The following is a 7,832-nucleotide window of genomic DNA, read 5'->3' on the forward strand; positions in this document are numbered from 1 at the left end:
CTCTCCAGCTATATTAGTCTTCCATTAATCAAACTGAAATTCAGTTTCTAAGATAGGTTTTCAAACTTACTTATCCCCTCCACCAACCCTTTCTCCCCTTTTATCCCCCTTTCTTTCTTTTTTTTATTAAAAAAATTTTTTTTAACGTTTATTTATTTTTGAGACAGAGAGAGACAGAGCATGAACGGGGGAGGGTCAGAGAGAGGGAGACACAGAATCTGAAACAGGCTCCAGGCTCTGAGCTGTCAGCACAGAGCCCGACGCGGGGCTCGAACTCACGGACCGCGAGATCGTGCCCTGAGCTGAAGTCGGCCGCTTAACCGACTGAGCCACCCAGGTGCCCCTATCCCCCTTTCTTTTTGAAAATATATTTATAAAATGCCTGTTCCATTCCAGACGTTATGTTGAACGCTAGGAGTGGATTGATGAATAAGTTCCTGTTTTTAGGGACCTCATAGTCTAGTAGGGTAGAATCTTAAGTGCTCTGATACAGGAGCACAGAAAAGGGAACTAAATCAGATCTGGAAGTGGAAGGGTAAATTAGAAATGATTTTCCAGAAATGGTGACATCCGAGCAGTGTTTTGAAGATAAGTAGGAAATAGCTGGAAAAAAAGTGTTGTGGGATGGGGGAGCCCATTCTTGGTAGAGGCTTAAAGACACATTCAAAGATTTACAAATAGTCTGTACAGCTGGAAAGAGGAGGGTATTTGGGGAATTATAGGAGATGGAGTGAGAAAAATAGGCAGGAGTAAATAGTTATGAGTCTTGGGTTCAAAGGAATTTCAACCACCTCCTGAAAGCTTGGATTTCATTCAAGGGATTAACTTGTTAAAATTTGTACTTTAGGAAGATTATTTTGGTACAGGAATGGAAAATGGATTTGAAGAAGGTAATATTGGAGGCAAGGATGTCTATGAGAGGCCACTGCTAAAATCTGGGGAAGAAGATGAAAGCTTAAATTAAGGTAGCTGAGAAATTAAGGGAAAGGATAGATTTAGGAATAATTAAGAAGACAGACCACTTGGGTCTTGGAGCCTGATTGATGAAGTAAGTGAAAGAAAGGGATAAACTCTCAAGTATTTGGTTTGGATATTTGAGTCCTTTATGGGATCATTCAGTGAAGATATAGAAGTGAGATCTGATTTTTGGAAAGAGTTAGATATTTCACACTTTGGCATATGGAAGTTGAGATTCTCTTTGGTTATCCAGGAAGAAATGTCTATTAGGCAACTCAGCTGAATGTTTTGAAGTAAGAGATATGGACTAGAGTTATCCTGTAAGCCGATGTCATAGATATGGGTGCCAAACCCCAAGGGTCACGGGGTGAGAACTGAGGTTGGAGCTCTTGGGAAGACATTTAATTGATAATCAGAGGAATACATAGACGAGAAAGATAAGCAGAAGAAGTAAAAGGGGAGAAAAGAGAGGAACAATGTAATGGAAATAGAGTTTAAAGAAGGAGGAAGTGTCATTAGTGTCAGTCTGCAAACAAGTAAACTAAGAACTACAGAAAAAATTTTATTATATTTGGCATAAAGGTGTAATCAGTGACCTTTGACCTGAGCAGTTTTAGTAAAGCAGTATGGGCAGGGCAGGAATTGAATCATGCACAATTATAAGGGGAACAGCTGAGTTAGGAATGAAAAATGAAATAGTAGGATGAGAACAGATCAAGTCCTGGGAGCAAAACCAAATTGGGGGCCAAAATGAGCAGGGATTGATGCTGGACAGGAGTAGGGAGAGGACAAACATGAGGCTCATATAGATTCTGTTGGAATATGATATAGTTTAGCTGGCATGATTGTAGTTAGGATACCCTAGAGGCAGTATACAACTTCTGACCCACATTTCTGAGATGTATTTTCTCCTGAGCAAACATTTCACATCCAGAGGGCAAATCAGAAATCCTGACCAGTTACATGCAACTACTCATCTAGCATTAAACAGCTGAGAACTGTTCCAACACAATCAGGCAAACTGTCTGTGGAAAGAGGAGTCTTTTATCATATACTGCATAGGCCCAGAAATCAATAAGTGCTTGACAGTCTGGAAAGATGATGGATCCACTGTCATTGAAAGTACTTAAATGCCTCAGCAATGTTTGTCTTTTGTCAAAGAAATGTGGTTGTAAACTGGATGCACTGAGAAGGCTTGAAGCTCTTACTTTGTTTTCAGGGTAGGCCTGCCAAGGATATCATGTACTACATTTTTAGGGATAAATATCCAGCAGCATTGGTGAGGTAGCTAAGGAAGGTATCCCTGGAAATTCTGATTTGTTGAGGGAAGGACAGGAGACAAGGGTGCTGTGTGTGGATGTCTAACTTGGCTGGATGTTCTCTGATCAGGTAGTTCTGGGGCAAAGGCAAGCAGGTTGACTCCATTCCTAGTTCATACTTGAGTCTGCTTCTCACCTACTTACTCCCCATAGTCATCCATTTTCTCTGGTTATTGATCTTCAGTTTTTCTCTAGGCTATAACCCTGGATCCTCTGATACCAGACTTACTATGTTTACCAGTGAATTACTAATAGCTGACTCTGGCTCACCTTCTTGGATCATATAATGTCTTATAAAGTGTACCCACTTGAGCAGAAATACACCTTGTTAAAATAGACTTGAGTAAAAGGTTTCACCCACTCTCATCACCAGAATGTTGACTGAAAAGATCTTGAAGCTTTTATCAATCCAATTGCCTATCTATAACAATATGATGAGATCTCTAATTCAGAACTTTCATAAGCAACAAAAGAATTTGTGGACAATGCCTGATTCCCCAGTCTGTAAGGATAACAGTTCATGTAGTTCAATGCCACAAAGTACAAAGTGGGACAATGGCTTTTGATAGAAATTTCCAGTTTTTCGGTGAAAACTCTTTGTAAAAGAAACAGTTTTTATTCTGGTCTGGTTTGAATTTTCTTCTGTTGGCCAAGTTTAGCTGACCCTACTCTGATCCTCTTCTGTGTGTTACATGGTATTTTTGCCTACTCTCTTCTGCCTGATGATATAACTTTTTTGCTTAGAGATATTTTTTAGAATGATTTTTTTCCCATTGAAACTGTGCAAAATGTTTAATTCATTTTGTTCTGCAAAATGTTGGTACCTGCTTTCTTCTTGCCTCTGAAAGGGCTGGTTGATGTTGCCCTGTGTCTGTCTCTGCATTATCCCATCCATCTCTGTCCTTGTGGCCCTTGCTCACTTTTGCCATGCAGCACTCTCTGTCCTGATCTGTATTCTCTTCATTGTGGTGATGGTTAATAGCTCAGACTTCAGAATGAGGCTGCATTCTTACATGGAGATTCAAGTGGGAAAGAATTTGCTTCCATACTCATTCAAGTTGGCGGTATTCATTTCCTTAAGGATGTATTACTGAGGGCCCAGGCTTCTTACTGGCTGTTGTCTGGAGGCCTTCCATAGTTCCTTGACACATGGCTTCCTTGGTATGCCTGCTTCCTTTATCAAGACAGCAAGGAGAATCTCTCACTTCAGTCTGCTAAGAGGCAATATTATATGATGTAATATAAAATGGGAGTGACACACTTATATTATATGATGTAATATAAAATGGGAAAGAACACACTTTCGCTGTGTTCTATTTGTTAAAGCAAGTCGTAGGTCTCTTCTACACTGAAGAGGAGGGGATTACACAAAGGTGTAAACACTAGGCAGTGGACAGTGTTTGGAGGGTGCAGTCACCATAGGGTCTGTGTGCCATGCCCAGATGCTTGACAAATTGTAAGGTCATAGGAGGTACTGAACTATTCCATAGCCTTAATCTTATTAATTCTATGAACAAGATATAAAAATATACTATAATAGAGCTTGGGAAGATAATGGAATAGGAGGACCCTGAACTTAGCCCTCCCATGTTTTCAACTAGATATCATCCACATCCAAGTCAATAAGCCAGAGAATGATTGGAAGGCTGACAGAACAAACTCCGCAACTAAATATAGAGAAGAACCTGCATCTGAAAGTTTAGGAAAGTCAGAAAGGCAGAGGGAGGATGCCTGTAGGAGGAGGGGAAACTGCACATGGAGAGGGTAGAGAATTGGGCCCTTGCACCATGGAGTGCACATGGGGAAAACGATTTCTTATAATATTTGGCTTTAAAACCTCTGGGTGGCAGGGTGGCACAGATACTTTTAGCTCAGGTACAGGGCTGGGGCAAATTTTGCCCAAATTTTGCTTGTGGCCCACCCAGCTGCTGGGTGCATAGCTGCTGCCATCATGCACGCTGTGCCACACCTAACCACCACACAGCACCCAGCCAGGTTGCCCCCAGCCACCGTTATGCCCTGGGCCCAGCTATGATCAGCTACCAACAAGCACCACGCCTAGCCTCATGCCCCTGGCCACCTGACATGTAGGCCCCAGCTGCCCTAGCACTTCAGGGAATCCAGAATAGGAACTAATGGCTCAATGAAAAATTTTCTAACACCACCACCCTGTTCTTAAATTCCCTGGCAGGCATGCCTGCTCAGAGCTGGCCTGCTGGGTCCCACTAACACCACAAAGAGCAAGGAGAACTCACAAAAGGCAGGGAGTCAGTGCAGACAATTGCGCTGAAAGGAAAAGTGACTCAGAAACAGTATCAGGGCATAAGCAACACACATAGGATACTCTCCTGAAGTGCCAGGTTCTGGTGAACAGGGAACATTGCCCTGCAAGGCACTTCAGGACCTCTTCTTCATAAAGTCACTGCTTTCAAGAGCAGAAGACATAGTTGCCTTTTTCTTTCTCTCTCTCTCTCTCTCCCTTTCTTTCTTTCTTTCTTTCTTTCTTTCTTTCTTTCTTTCCTTTCCTTTCCTTTCTTAGAAAAGGGTGGAATTTAATCTTTAGTTACAGGACACTGCAAGATATGGATTCCACAAAGAAGTAAGAAACCCATTTAGAGGAGAAGCTTCATAGAGTATGTACAATTTGGAACTGTTCAAGTATAGTTTCATTGTAAAAAGTGCTACAATAACAAAACACATTTAAAAGAGTTCTTAGTAGAGAAACAGTAAGATATACCAAACATAGTACACAACAAACAACTTAAAATTTTTTTAAAAAACTTTATTTTGAGAAAGAGAGAGTGTGAGGGGAGGAGGGGCAGCGAGAAAGTGGGAAAGAATCCCAAGCAGACTCGGTGCCCTCTTCTCAGAGCCCAACTTGGGGCTTGATCACATGAACCATGAGTGTCATCCTGAACTTGGATTGTATAGCCTTCAGAATTAGTTTCTGGAACAGCGTTTTGATCTTCCTCTTCCTCTACAAAGAAATACCTCTCAATCAAGTTTAATGAAGCTTTGTATACAGACTCATTTTAATGGCTTTGTAGAGTTTCAATTTTGTCCAAATCTCCACAGTCTTTAATCATTATACTCAGTTTCTCAGTTTTACTTAGCTTCTCAGCACGCCAAAAGATGTTTGAAATGCATCCGTAATAACCAGAGTAATTTTTGTATCTTTTGCAGTAAAGAGATTCATCAATTGTTCTATTATGCCACAATGAATGATGTATACAGTCTGTTCAACTGTTCTTCCACTTGTATAGTTGGTCACAACCCATACAGCATCCTTTTGTGTCTTAAAGTCTGTCTCAGAGAGAAAATCAGTGAGGGATGGTACTAATCCATGATTCACAACTTGCTGTATCTGGTCTTGGTGACCAGCTATGATGTTTGACACTGTCCACATAGCTTACTTCTGAATATTAGTTTTGAGGTTCATTAGCAGGCTTGGAAGGACAACATATACTCCTACATCTATTACAACCTGAGTCTGTTCATCTGCCCCAGTGACAATATTTACTGTGGCTTTTAGCACGGGGGTCACAATGAACAATTCACTAGCTCCTAGAAGCTTTACAAGTTGGAGCACAACTCCTATTTTCATGACCATTTTAGTCCATTCATTTGGACCATCAGTAAGATAGGAGATGGCCCAGCAAGTATGTAATAATACTTCTGGATCATCATGATTTAGGAGATGAACTAAGGTAGGAAGAATCTGCTCAGTAGCATCTAACAGACATTCAGGATTCTTGTTGTGACAAAGGTTTGAAAGTGTCCAAGGAAGGTTATGTAAATAAACACATTCTAAATTTTTTTTTTTTTCAACGTTTATTTATTTTTGGGACAGAGAGAGACAGAGCATGAACGGGGGAGGGGCAGAGAGAGAGGGAGACACAGAATCGGAAACAGGCTCCAGGCTCTGAGCCATCAGCCCAGAGCCTGACGTGGGGCTCGAACTCCCGGACCGCGAGATCGTGACCTGGCTGAAGTCGGACGCTTAACCGACTGCGCCACCCAGGCGCCCCAATAAACACATTCTAAAGATTACATATCAGAAACTGTAAGGAGAACCAACAGCAGGTCAACTGTACCATATTTGGTAAACAAGTCTTGAGGAACTGAACCATCATCTGCATTGCTTCCTAGCACCCCTACAGCTTGTTCACTGATGTGGGCATGGGAAGATGCCAACAGAGAAATGAATGCTGGGGTATCACCTCCATCTACCACAATTTTGGTCTGTTCTGATGTTCTGGAAACAATGTTAGTGAGGGCCCAAGCAAACTAAAACTGAATAGGACTACAATCAGTTCTACCCAAGAAGTATACAAATTTTGGAATCAAAACCAGCCCAGATTATGTTGTCTATGGGAGGCTGTGTTTCCCTGGAAAGCAGTTTCCTATCAGCGTTAGTAGCCTGGAGCTAGCTTTCCAAATGAATTGCTATTTATGCCTTGGACAATGTCATCAACAGACCAACTTACAGTGCCTTGGTTGTTCCAGTTCTCTTGCAGTAGAGAAGTAGCACCATCAGGAAATGAGCTTACATTTCTCCTTTTCAGCATCTGGTCATCCTTAGCTTTCCTCAGCTCCTCATTAACTTCTATTCAGTGCCACCTCATTTCTGTACTGTCTTTCTCCTGTTCTTGAACCTGTTAAGGCAAGCAGCTGGTGAATTAGCATTTATATTGGTGGACATGGTTATGAGACAAAGGGAGAAAGCTATACAGCTGGCTCAGGCTTCCAGGAGATGGTGTGGGGGCATGTAGGTCAGCTTCCCTTAAAATGTCCACAATGGCTCAGCCCAAAGACAATGTTATAGCTAACTTTCTTAACACAGAGAAACAGACAAAGAGGCAGACAAAATGAGGAGACAGAGAAATTTATCACAAATGAAAGGACAGGATAACACCACAGCCAGAGATCTAAGAGAAACAGATATAAGTAACATGCCTGAGAGAGAACTTAAAGCAATTATCATAAGGTTACTCACTTGACTTGAGAAAAGACTAGAAGACATAAGTGAGACTTACACAGAGATAAGGAGTAACGTAGCAGAGACAAAGGACTCAATGAATGAAATGAGAAACACACTTGACAGAACGAATAGCAGGATGCAAGAAGCATAAGAATGAATTAGTAACCTAGAAGAAAGAATAATGTTTACTAATCAAGCTGGCCAAAAGAGAGAAAAAAGAATTACACAAAACGAGAATAGACTTAGGGAACTCAATGACTCCATCAAACATAGTAACATTTGTATAAGTATCCCAGAAGAAGAGAGAGAAAGGGGGGCAGAAAATTTATTTGAAGAAATAATAGCTGAAAACTTCCCTAATCTGAGGAAGGACACAGATATCCAGATCCAGGAGGCACAGAGAACTCCCATAAAAATCAACAAAAGCAGACCTACACCAAGACATATTGTAATTAATAGAAAGATAAAGAAAAAATAGTAAAGCTGTAAGATGAAAGAAGTCAGTAACTTACAAGGGAAAATCCATAAAGGTGGCAGGAAATTTTCAACAGAAACTTTGCAAGCGAGAATGGAAT

General features: G+C 41.1%; 1 pseudogene; it reads right to left on the minus strand.

Moving 5' to 3' along the window:
- Window positions 1–1,940: 1,940 nt before the first annotated feature.
- On the minus strand, window positions 1,941–7,130 carry LOC123583716 (annotated as a pseudogene).
- Window positions 7,131–7,832: the final 702 nt, after the last annotated feature.

The sequence above is a fragment of the Leopardus geoffroyi genome, chromosome B3 (assembly GCF_018350155.1).
Source record: "Leopardus geoffroyi isolate Oge1 chromosome B3, O.geoffroyi_Oge1_pat1.0, whole genome shotgun sequence".
NCBI classification, from domain to species: domain Eukaryota; kingdom Metazoa; phylum Chordata; class Mammalia; order Carnivora; family Felidae; genus Leopardus; species Leopardus geoffroyi.